At 40.6% G+C, this 12,667-nt stretch overlaps 1 protein-coding gene across 24 annotated transcripts in view; it reads right to left on the bottom strand.

The window, feature by feature from the left end:
• The window catches only part of LOC136124176 (transducin-like enhancer protein 4), a 149,046-nt gene that overhangs the window by 103,072 nt on the left and 33,307 nt on the right, over positions 1-12,667 (bottom strand). The gene's annotated exons all lie outside the window — the stretch shown is intronic.

Raw genomic sequence — 12,667 nt, 5'->3', positions numbered from 1 at the left:
AACCACACAACCCATCTCACCTGCTTTCTTTGTCTTTTTCTCTGCCACTTACAGAAGACATGCTTTGAAAATATTGCCTGCAAGTACTTACTAAGTTTCCACCTGGTATCTGTTAGAGAAGACACTAGAAGGACATATAGAATTCAACGTTTACATTTCTTCTGTAAATGTGAAAAAAGCGCTAATTTCATTCCTGTCATTAAGGGCTGCATATTTAAAAGATATTAAAAATGTACAACTCTTGCCAGCAGTAAAGTTTAAGGACCTCAGGTAATTTTTTTTTAATGCAATAGGAAAACTAAAACCTACAAGTTTAAGTTATCTTTCTTTTGAAAACTTAGGATGGACAGCATAGGAAAATCCCTCTGACCACGATTAAGTTCTAAAGAGAATAAGCAAGATCTGATTTTAATAATTTTAGTAATATCAGAAAAATTAAATAGCACAGAAGTCTCTGCATGAAGGCACTCACATCTGGACACACACAAGTGCTTATACAGTACCCCCAAAATGTAAATATTATTCCCAACTAAATACACTTGAACACTCTAGTACATACACACTCAAACTGAGTCTAAAATAGGTCTCTTCTGTACTTTTTTCAACTTGGTTTAGTGAATGAAGAGCCAGAGACTGTGCTGTGGAACAGGCACTCCTTTCTGTGGCTGGGAAGAGCCTTGTTTTGGTTGATCCCAGCTGAGAAATGTACTAACATTCTCTGATTTGAAGTGAGTACGAAGCTCAACTATCATACTGCTTAATACACAGAAAAAGCTAAGCCATCAGTTATATGTGCAATTCCCCTCGACATACCTGGTACTACATTGAAAAGCCCCCAAATATACAGTTACTGGGATTAACTAGGGCGGCCACTATTTCCACTTCCCAGCTCTGTAGGGGTAGTGGGGGAGGTGATATGGGAAAGGAAACTGCTTTAAATTAGTTTATCTACATGCGGTGTTTTCACCCTTGATTTCCTAATAGAAATGTGTATTTTATGCCTATTAATAATGCAAGGAAAACTGTCAAATGACAGATCACTGCATTTTACACTTTTAATGGACTCTGATCATTATACCTTGATTATACTCTGATATATCATTATACTCTGATCTGTATACCTTGATTTTTTTTTTAAGAGTCTGTTTCAGAACAAGGGCTTCAGAAGCAATCCCCAAAATCTTTATAATAGATATCTCCAACCATCCTTACTTTTTAATAAAATATTTACCGAAGTGAAATAATTCATTTTCCTCTTTCTCTGAAAGTAAAAATCCTAAAGATTCATGAAAACACTAGAAGGAACAGAGAGGTATAATCGATAAAACGGCCAGTAATAGCAGTTCTCTCTTGAAGCCAACCTGACCATGTATGTTTATTGAGCATCTACCATGTGCCAAGCACAGAGCTCGTATTTAGATTTAGGACAAATCTGGTTGTCAGGGTAGTGAAAATTAGCAGTACTTGGAAAGCAGAAAAAAACAAACAAACAAAAAACATGTAGGACGACTCTGGGAATTATATAATATTCAAAGTGAGTTTATGGACAAAAATTTTTATGGAATTTTCTACCTTTTACTTTCCAACACTCAACAATGGCTGCTCAAAACTTCCATGAAACTGAAAGCCAAAGAAACACATGTACACTTATTCAACATGCATACCTCTCATTCCATTCACGCATCCATTCGTTCAATTAAAGTTTTTAAAAGCTCTTACTCTCCGCCATTTCTGCATATTACTTAAATACCTCTCCATATTACTGAAATATCATCTACTTTACATTAAGTATTCAAAGAACAGTTCCATGAGACAGAAATGCAGAAAATACATCTAGTCAGGGCCTTTCTACCATGAAGATCGCTCAATTCTTGCTACATAAACTAGATTCCAACTGCCAAGATGAGCAAAGATGCCTTAGGCAGTGGGGATATCTTTCTGACTTGGCATTAAAATCAGGTACATTTACTGAGAAAACCAGAAACACACCAGTGAACCGTTAACACTGACATCAGATGCTTTTATAGAAACTCTTGCTAAAAAGCTAAAATGACAATGGAAGTCATGATTCAGCTCCTTCCTTTTCTCTCCTGGCAATGGCCATGGGCTAATACCATATCTGAACTCTACCTGTAGTTCAGGATTTTATTTCCCTATTTCTGCTTACAACCGTGAATCATGTGGTGCTTAAGGACTTTTAGAACGGAAGCTCCCTAAGGCAAAGCACGCCTCCTCCCCCCTTGTGCTCTGAAAGCACCAGAAACACTCGGACATTGCTCACTCAGCCACAAGTAACACTGTACCACACACTGAAGCAGCATGAAGAAGGGCAAGTGATCCCAAAAGCAAGAAACGAACACTAGGAGAAGAAGCCCTAAAGTACTCTCGCAATAGGACCCAAAGAGGCATTGTTCTTCCATTTTCAGAAAATCTGGCAAGTTTTTCACATCTTCTTAGAACCGTGAAGGCTTTCCCATGAGTCTGCCATCTCTTCCCCTTCCCCATCCGCCCCTCTCCTCCCGCTCCACCCACGTCTCATTTCCTCTCCCACTTCCTGCTGGTCTCCTCTGTGGCCTCACCACAAGTGGTGACAGCCACTCTAGACCCGGTAAATCTGCAGGAGGAAGAGTCCTGTGCCCTCTCTCATTGCTCAAGCTGCTCACTCAGATACGAGTTCCCCGTCTGAACTTTCCACCAGCACCACCAAATAAAGTGCCACTAGGAATACATTAATAAGCCAAGGGTCTCTGAGAGAGGGGCCTCTAACTGGGATTTGGAGGAGAGAAAAAATTAAAGAAATAAAACCTCAAATATGTATTCTTTAAAATACTGTGACCTGTAATTTTAAAAAATCCAAACGAACGGACAAAAAACCTAGATTCTGATTATGGTTTCACGACTCTGTAAATTTACTAAAAATTACTGAATTGTACACCTAAAAAAATGAGTGAATTTTATGATGCATAAATTACATCTCAATAAAATACTGTGATTTAAGGAATACAAGCATGGCTGTAAAAAAAAAAAAGACCAGTAAAATGAAAATCTATACGTTAAATCACTTGCCTACTCACTTTCATCATCATAAAATTACTTTTTGCACTTGTTCAAAGTATTAAGAATATTTTTTTCCACACGAAAGAGACTAAAACAATATAAGCTTACGATAAGTCCAACAAAGCCTGCTGAGAAACTGGCATTAACAAACCACTAGAATATATATATACCTTAGATATCGAACGTATGTTTCTCAGAAGAGACTACAAGGACAGTATCTGCCATGCCAATACTTTGAGGCAGGCAATAGATCTGGTACCTGTAATAAAAACTTTAATTTAAAAAACTATTATCACAACTTACAATTTTTTAAAAAAATCCCTCTTATTGACAGGGGTAGTATAGGGGTAGTAAGGACAGATATGCAAAATGAACTAAAATTCTTATCCTGACATGTGGAAATGCAAAAGTGAGCAAGAGATAATGGCCCCCCTCCTTACACAATTCACAGAGAGCGTCTTACAATACAGGAATGTAGGATTTAAAGGACTAGGGAAGATTATTGGCAGGAACGGTCAGCACATTTCCTGGGGCATCAAGGAAAGGCTTTGTTTTCTTATTCATTCATTCAATTATTTATTAAGCACCTACTGTGTGCCAAGCACTGTGGTAGGAACTAGGATTAATGAACAAGACAGTGAATTAATAACATTCAAGAGGCTTTGTAATTACAGTTGCAGGATAGTTTCCATGAAGACAATGACAGGATGCTACGAAATCACTCATCAGAGAAATATCTAATCAAGTCTTAGGGTTGGAGGAAGATTCCGTAAGGAAGTGGACCGGACAACTGAGACCAGAAGAATGTGCAAGAGTTCCGCGAGTGAAAAGCAGGGAGAAAAGAACTGGAGGCAAAGGGAACAGCCTGGATAAGGTTCCTGAAGGATAAAGAAGCTTGTCCATCAAGGAAGAGAAAGAATGAGTGGCTGGAGGAGGAGAGAAGACTGCTCCCTAGCTACTTGCCACATGATTCTGTCTCTAAATTCTCCTCCACAGTAGTGCACCCTCAGGTATTTGAAAACGGCATAATGCATGTTTTCAACTTTCTCTATTCCAGGTTAAATATCCCCAGGTCACTGGCTTTAGGAGACTCGCTCATCCTTCTGGCTACTCCTCTGGCTGTGTTCAATGTGACTAGACACAATTTGATCCTGAGCAGATCAAATCCAAGTAAAAGTGTCACTCCACATCCATTAAGTCAGAGCCTTTTCCAGCAAGTCTACCAAGTTTACTAACACAAATGAGCTATAAATTTAACCAGAACTCTTTTAGTCAGTCTTTCCTAAATGGTATCCCAAGAAATGTTATTTAGGCCCACAAGAAATTAGGTTATTACTTATACAAAATACAATTTTAAAATTCACAAGGTGTAATTTGGCTAATACCTGGCAAACTGCTCGCGCCTTCTCAGAGCTTCAAGTGTCGAAAGAGGGTGAAGATGTATGCAGGCCTTTCCAAACAATTTTGGCTATGGAGCTCGGGATTAAGGCTCTCAGGAGACACCCTGGGAAATGTTGCCCGAGTCTTTCTCGTACTGACCATTTGGCCTTGTCTTCTTCATTCTCATTCATATGCAGGCAAGGCATTCTTCACTGATATGTCCAATAAGCTCTACGAGTCCAGAGCTGTCCAACAGAACTTTCGGCAATGTTGGAAACGTTCTAGATCTGTGCTCTAGCCACATATGGGTGGATATTGAACACAAAGTGTGGCTAGTGCGACGGAGAAACTGGATTTTTAACCACATTTAACTTTAATTAATTTTAATTTAAATCTAGCTAGCTACTTATGGCCATGGCTACTGTACTGGACAACGCAGCTCTACCTTAAGGTACCTTAAAGCTTAAGTCCAGTAATAATAATCCAACCACTACCTAACTGAAAGTCAAAGAAATGAGTCAGTTTCTCAAATACACACTAATTTTTTTAGACACATACAGATAAGAGTTGGCACTGCTGCCTTTGGAAGGAGGCCCACATTTAAACCTGCAGAAAAAAGTTCTCCTTCCTGAGAACCATCTTTCATTTCCTGAGGGGAAGCAGGCCATAAGGATCTCACCAAATATCCAACTGTCAACCAAACACACGGCCATGCAGAACAAGTCAATCTGTCAGCCATGGAACTTAGGACAGGATTATGCTCTCTGATGCCTCACTCAGTATTGTGAGAAAAAACATTTTAAATGGAAGGCCGCCCAATGTAAAAATTAGAAAACTGGTCCAAATCCTCTAAAGTCCCACTCCAGGTGTATTAGTCACTTTAGGACATTCCTTGGATACACAACACTGTCAGAACACATTACCAACACTGATGAAACGGCCCTGGCTGGGAAGCAGACGTGCCCTGTAAAGGCTGCTGGCCCTTAATGAATGATCTCAGGTCTTACGGGTGTCACTGCATACAGATCAGGGGATCTCTGGTGATTTCAGCCAAGCTCTCCTACATCAAACCATGTTCTCATAAGCCATTGATTCCTTACAAAGTTAACAGCAAGCAGTAAGACAAGTTAACCTGGTGCCATTATGAGGCGAGAACACTACCACCGGTGCATGTAACCACTGTATTTTGTTCATTTCCTCCCTAAGGCACAATATGAAAGTGACTGATCACATTTTTCAACTTCTATTTCATGATTATTCTACACATGCAAAATGTGGTTCAGAATAATTCAGTGCCATATTAAGCCAGGTGCCAAATAAACAGCACTTGACATACAACTGTATCTCATAACACAGCGAAAGGGTTTGTTTTCCATCAAATTAAAAGGACCAAATTTATGCAAAGTCCAAAACAGAAGTTCATTGATTTGACTGGCTATCTTAGCCTACTGGAACTTAAATACACATTATCACTACTATGTAACTGTGTATTATTTTCTACTATTTAAATGCAATGTAGAACACCCAAATTAATCTACAGAATTCTGGAGAAAACACAACTGCTACTCATTAGAAAAGCTAACAAGGCAATAAAAACACAGTTTTGAGTTAGTTAAAATTAAAAATTAAATTTGCACTAGAAAGAATTTAAGTTGGAATGTTCCCGTTTCTCTAGGTAAATGTAAGAATAAAAGTAGAAAGAAGGCTTAAAATTTTCACTCCTAAAAATTCTAATCATCAGAGAACTTTGGTTAAATATGCTCAAAAGAATGATTTGAATTCTTTTTTTTTTTCATTTGTTAATATTCACAGATGCAAGGCAAAAATAAGTGCTCACTCCAACCTGGGCTCCTCCACAGCCTCCAAAAAGCCTGCTTCTGCTTACAGAACTCAAGGAACAAGAAAATTTAGCTACGGAATTGCAGAGGACTAGGGGAGGAGGGCAATATCCATCACCTCCTTGGCACTGAATGACTAGCAACTAGTTGTAACGACCTGCTGAAAACAAGGTTAAAGATGGATAATGCCATTTCTCCAAATCTAACGATGACCATGGGTTTGATAAATGGGAATTAGGAAGCCATTGGTCATAAGGAACCACTTCCTGTTCTCTCACCCTGTCCAGTAAGGTACATACGTTTCAGGTTACTTCAGGCTGTGGCTGGAAATGGTTTTAGGCCCAAGACGTTAAAAATGGATCAAGTTTGATGCTGCAAAGCAATGAACCTGAGCTACTTTTTCTGAGATGTCTTAAAATTCCACAAAACCAAGAGTGACTTATCCAATATATCTTTCATGATTTGGAGGGGAGGCAGATTGTCAAAAATGTTGATCCCATTTTCTCCAGTTTGAGGACAAGACACACGCATAAAAGAGTATGTCTGAGATAGATGAGGGGAAAAGAACTATAACTTAAGGACTCACAAATGTCCCACTTATGAGAAGCAGCTTCCTTAACAATAACTTTTTCAGCTTCAAGCAGTATGTTCCTTCCAGCAAGTCTACTACAAAATATGGCAGTCCTATGAGTGATCTCCTATATTCCATCCTTCAGTTGAGAGGGGTCTTCAAAACTCTTTGTGCTTTTAAAAATATGGGTATAAACGTAAGCTGTGTATCTAGACCTAGATGGCCCACAGGACCTATCACTGTTCATGGGGGTTCCTTTTCACCCCCTGTGCATGTATGAATGATAAAGAATGCCTGATGGGTGACTCTTTTTCCCTACAATTCAGACCCTGGAAGAGACTTCTATAACAAGAACTTTGCATTATTTTATATTTTACGTGATAGATTAAAATACAAGTTGTGCTGATTATATAGTCAGAGCTAAAGTTTGTCACATAAAGATACACCACTGGGTCAGTGTGACTTCCCTTCAAATCAACGCTGGTAATAATAATAATGCTCACTATTTTTATTTTGTGCACAGCACTGTGTCTAGAAGCAATTGCTAGCTATCCCTTGATATCCCTTCTCTTACATTAGTTTAAGTTTTAGGTGGGCATACTCAACTAAGACTACATTTCCAAGTCTCCCTTGCAGCTAGCTGTGGGCAAGTAAGTAGGCACTGGCCACTGCAAAGTGAGCAAACAATGTGAGCATCACCCACACCGTGACCTTCAAAGAAAAAGCGCGAGTTCTCTCGTCCTTCCTGCTGGCTGGGGCAGGACATGGTGATGCTGGGGACGATGAACATCAATATATAAGGAACTTGAGTTTACAACATCGTGGAGTCACCAAATTAGCTACAGCTGCTTCTATGCAAACTGTTATGTAAGAGGAAAACAAACTTTTATTTTGCCTAAACCACTGTCCCTTTAAGCTCTGTTAAAGCAGCCTAATACCCAGCTAGGTCTTTCACATTATCACTAGTCCTCATATAACAACCCTATAGTGCAGGTATCCCATTTTTCAGATGAGAAAACTGCAGCCCAGAAAATAAAGTATTGTGTTCAACATGATAAAAGAAGCAAGTGGCTAAGCCAGGATTTGGTCCCAAGTCTGCCTAACCTCAGGCTCTTATCACACTGCCTCACACATAACATAACTCTTCCAATGAACTCTGCTCCTTGTTAGGGGAGCAACAAGTTTCTGAAAAATACAAATGGTACTCTGAGGAAAGAAGACTTTAAATTATCACGTAATACGTCACCATCGTGTAATACATTACTGACCTACAGCCTCTTAGGGGTTTGAAGTTCTCAAACATCTTAAGAAAACCTTGTTAGTCACCACAAACCATACCCTGCCCATCTCAAAAATAAACTATTTTATAACCCAAGGGAAAAAAACTACAAAAAGCACAACTGTCCTCTAAGTAAGACCCTCAGCTAGTGCCCAACATTTAGTTAATGCTTAATCTAACAGCATAAGACAATACTTACAGGCTTTCCAAAAAAATTAAATATTCCTGCCCTTCTGAAAGATCATCTGTGTGGAGCTAACCACCCACTGTTGCAAGCAGCCCCTGAAGCTGCGAGCCTAGCTTATTTCACAGGAAGACCACCAGCCAGCCCGCCCATTCACAAATACTACCTTCAACTCTTCCCAGTTTTTTACCGAGTCCCTCCCTCCTCTCCAAATGTCTTGGGACCCAAAATAAGCTGGAATAAAATTCATTTCCCAGAAAAGGTTAAAAACAACAACAACAAAAACTGGCATTTACTATCCAAAGTGCTTTATATTTTAATACATATAGTAAACATTGTAAAAATGGGGTTACTCTCACCATCTACAGGAGTATTACAACTCACAGATCAACTTTCCCAATATAAAGCCAGTAAGATGCAGAGTTGGTCTGATTCCAAGTTAGCAGGAACACTGTGCCTTGCTGCCAGGGTGTAACAAGTGGTGCATAGTTTTCAATCTACAATTAGAATTGTCCTAAAGGTATGTTCCTGCAAAGGGGGGCTGGGGGGGCACTGGAGATAAGTCAGTACTCATATTGTCATCCTTCAATTCTGCTGAGTGCTCACTAAGGTCTAAGAGTCTACACGCTATATCCTGAAATCGTTGATACAGAGCCCATCCACACAAACTACTTGTAAAAACAAAACTAACTCCAATTAAGCCACCAGGTACTTTGAAAACAGCCAGTCCCCCAACTAGACTGAGAAATTTGTTTTTTTAGATCACAATGTGTGTAGAACACAGACCCCACCCAAAATCACTGTGTCTTCCGAGGCGAACTCTACAGCGCGAACACCTTGAAGAGTTGTCATGTTTTGGATCTTTGCTTGCTGGTTGGGGAGAGATGGGCGTTTGCTAAATTGGAAAATTAATTTTGGGAGCTAGAAGAGAATCACCCTTGAGGCTACCTAATATGCCTCATGGAGATTTTTAGCTAGTTCACAGCCCTGGGTTGTTTTAATTGATACTTTTTTCCCCTATAAGCACATCAGAGAGGAAGATAAACAATACACACTCTTCCAAAGGGCAATGACTAGAAAGGGGAGGGAGGGCTGGCTCCAGGTCCTCTCAGAAGGGAACTCTGGGCTTCTCAGCGGCTGCTGCTGCAGCTAGTACTGCTGCCAGCCAACCTCAGGAGCCACTGGTTACTATGTGCTAAGGGAATCCTCACAGCAATCATATGCATTCCATGCTATTATTAACTTCATCCTACAGATGAGGAAACTGAGGCTTAAAGAGGCAAATCACTTGCTAAAGGTCACCCAGCTTAACTAGGTTATAGTGAGCCATGCAATTTGTAACAGGGAAGCCAGGACTCGACCCCGATGTGACTGTCATCATCCCTGGCCATCTCTTGCTTAGGGAACTGCCAACAGGAAGTTGGTTAGAGTTCCTCCTCAGCAAATGAGACCTGAAGTGAGACAGAGAAGAACTTCCCATTTACTGCTTTGAGATTTGCCTTTTACAGAAGAAATCTGAGGGCAGCAGAATTCCGAAAAGTCTTACCCATCCCTAGAAGCCAAAAGCAAGTGGGAGAAAAGAACAGCTTCAGACAGGTGAGGATTCACTCACTAGGTTTCTCTAAATCCTGGTTTTAAGGATCCTGTGAAATTTTAAGAACTGTAAGTGACAATTACTCGCTTAATGAAAAAGAGTTGGCAATGTCTTTGTTTAATGCCTGGAACTTTGGAAGTGGTTGTACACAAGTGCAATAAGCACATCACTAAAACAGATATTGGCTATAATTTTTTAAAGTGTTTTGGTGAAATCTAATAGGAAAATACTTTTCTCTGATGTTACATACATAGACACATTTCGAGTCCTTGAGCTACAATTATACAACTTACTTCCCCAAAAAAAGTCTTGCAGTTAAAACTAAATTTGTTCAACAGCTGTCATTCAGTACATATTTTTTTAATTTTAGAAACTGTGGTACACTAGACACAAGCAATATTAAGCAGGTACATTAGTCAGCACATGGGAGCGAAATTTAAAATAGACTTATCTAGATGTCTGTAAATTTACTTCTTGTTCCTGCCAAACTCCAAAAAACCCCTGTCCTGTAGCTTATGCACTAGTCTTCAGGAAATGTTTTTCTTTTTTCTAAATACAATCATTTACCTTTTAAATAAAAAGATTTTAAAATAAATTCTAATGCCGCAGCTGCCCTTCTGGCAGTGAGACTGTCACACAGAGAGCCAGTGTTAAAAGATCAGATTAAGAGCCTTCAGTCCTAGCACCCAGTGACGCTTGCAGCCATGCAACAGTGATTTTGCATGTCTCTGAAGAGACAGGAAATAGAATTCATCTTCCTCTAATAACCTGCCTCCTGCCCTCCCTCCAGACTACAGTCCATCTGCCTCAGGGTAGAGGCAAGTAGTAGTGCGATGCTCACAGAATGCCCAGAAGAGGAAACAAGGTGGGCAGCGTTCAGACACAAAACATCCGAGAGGCCCGGACTGGACGGGGCAACAAACATGTCTGTTGCCCACACATTAAAAGATATACACACACCTTAGGAAACGAAAAAACAGAAGAGCCAATTAAATCCAAAGCAGGCAGAAGAAAAGATATACACAGCATCAGCATTTAGAAAACCATGACACAGGTCATCCGTTACACATGTCAAGGATTTCAACCAAGAAATGTCAAAAGTATTGGGGAAATAAACAGTAAGTAGTGACATTATGGTGCCTATCCTCCCAGCTTAAGGCAGAAAAGGAGTTGCCAGTACCTCCCCACGGCTTTCCTCCACAGGGTGCGACTTCCTTAGCCAATTAATTCCAGTCCAGTCTTGCTCAGCACCACTACCATTACAGTCTGCTCCTACCGGGCCTGCTCACACAAACAACATAACTCATGTGGGAAAACGACCTACTGGCAAATCAGCTAGCTCCACCAACACCCCAAGATCTCCCCCCACATCTTAACATAAGCCCACAGATCCTGCAAAAATGCCATGGGAATAAGCTGTACTGGTGATTATGTGTAGGAGTCTGTGTCTTCAGAAGCCTACAATCTAATACCCCCCCAGGGAAAATTCAAACTTTTCCCTCTGCCTTGGGGAACAACACCTCAGCCTGGTCACAGCATGGTGGGTTACACATTCTTCCCATTCACCACCTCCATAAAGCAGAGCTGCTTAAAGTAAGAAGAAATACACGCTGGTATGGATCAGGCAAAGGGCAGCCGGACTTCTAAAGAAATGCAAACAGGCCCCTTGACTCTCCTTCAGCACTCCATGTAATCTAGTCAACAAGCAAATCCTGAGTAGAAATAGGTAAATGGGAATATAGTGGGCAGTGGTTTTGTGGTCACAGCTAAAGGACGAGAAAGACATCCTTTGTTGTTTGTAATCCAGAAGAGCATTTGAGTTCAGGATATTAACTTAGGTCCATGGTTTGTGAATATGAGCACCGCCAAAGGATATATTCCCATGAAAGTTCCTCATGGTTACTGAGGTCTAACCCAGCTCAGACCAGATAAGAAGTCAGATAGGGATCCACATATCTATAACACACAGGAACGCTCAAATACCAGCTGCATGCTAACCTCAGCGCGTGCCCACTGGCAGGCAGGCGGGTGAACCGTTCTCCTGAAAAGCAGTGACACAACTGAAGGGAAGGAGGGAAGTGCCTCGGTGCCTTCCAGCCCACAACACCAAGCGCTGTGGCTGCAAGACGTGCAGCTATTCCATTTATTAGCTTCTTCCTTCTCACAGCTGATCTTACCTGAGCAAATGAAGGATTCAGTAGTCCAGAAGCAAAAACTCTCTCTCTCCAGCTGGTGCACCTAAACTTTGTAACTACTAAAAGCAAGCAAGCAAGCAAGCAAGCAAGCAGAGGAGGAAAAACAAAAAACAAAAAAAAGCCACCATGCACTAGAAATGCACCTCCTCATTCCACCACGTATGCACCCGTGGGCAGCGTGCACACCTCCACTAGTGGGAGCAGAAGCAAGCAAAGTGAGCTGTGCGTGGGGGCTTGGCGAGGCGTGAAGTCTGTGGTACTCAGAGAAATGAGTCCACTGAGTCCATCTTTTGTGTCTTTTTCCCAAATGCAACCACAATATAAAGACTTCATCAGGTAATAAGAAGTAACTTTTTAGAAGTTGCTAGCCAAAAGTTACATCAGTTTGTTTACTATGTAAAGGCTTTTTGATATATCTTCTGGCAACTCTTAATGCCCAGTGACAAAAGTATAGAACAAGCTCTTGTCTTCCGGGCAATTCTTCAATCTCCCCTATTAGATGCCATTATGACAAAGTCATAATTCTGAGCAACACTACATAGTCCAATGACAGCAAAAGATTTAACAAC

Source organism: Phocoena phocoena, chromosome 6, assembly GCF_963924675.1.
Source record: "Phocoena phocoena chromosome 6, mPhoPho1.1, whole genome shotgun sequence".
Taxonomy (NCBI): Eukaryota; Metazoa; Chordata; class Mammalia; order Artiodactyla; family Phocoenidae; genus Phocoena; species Phocoena phocoena.
This window is presented reverse-complemented; position numbering and strand designations above follow the sequence as displayed.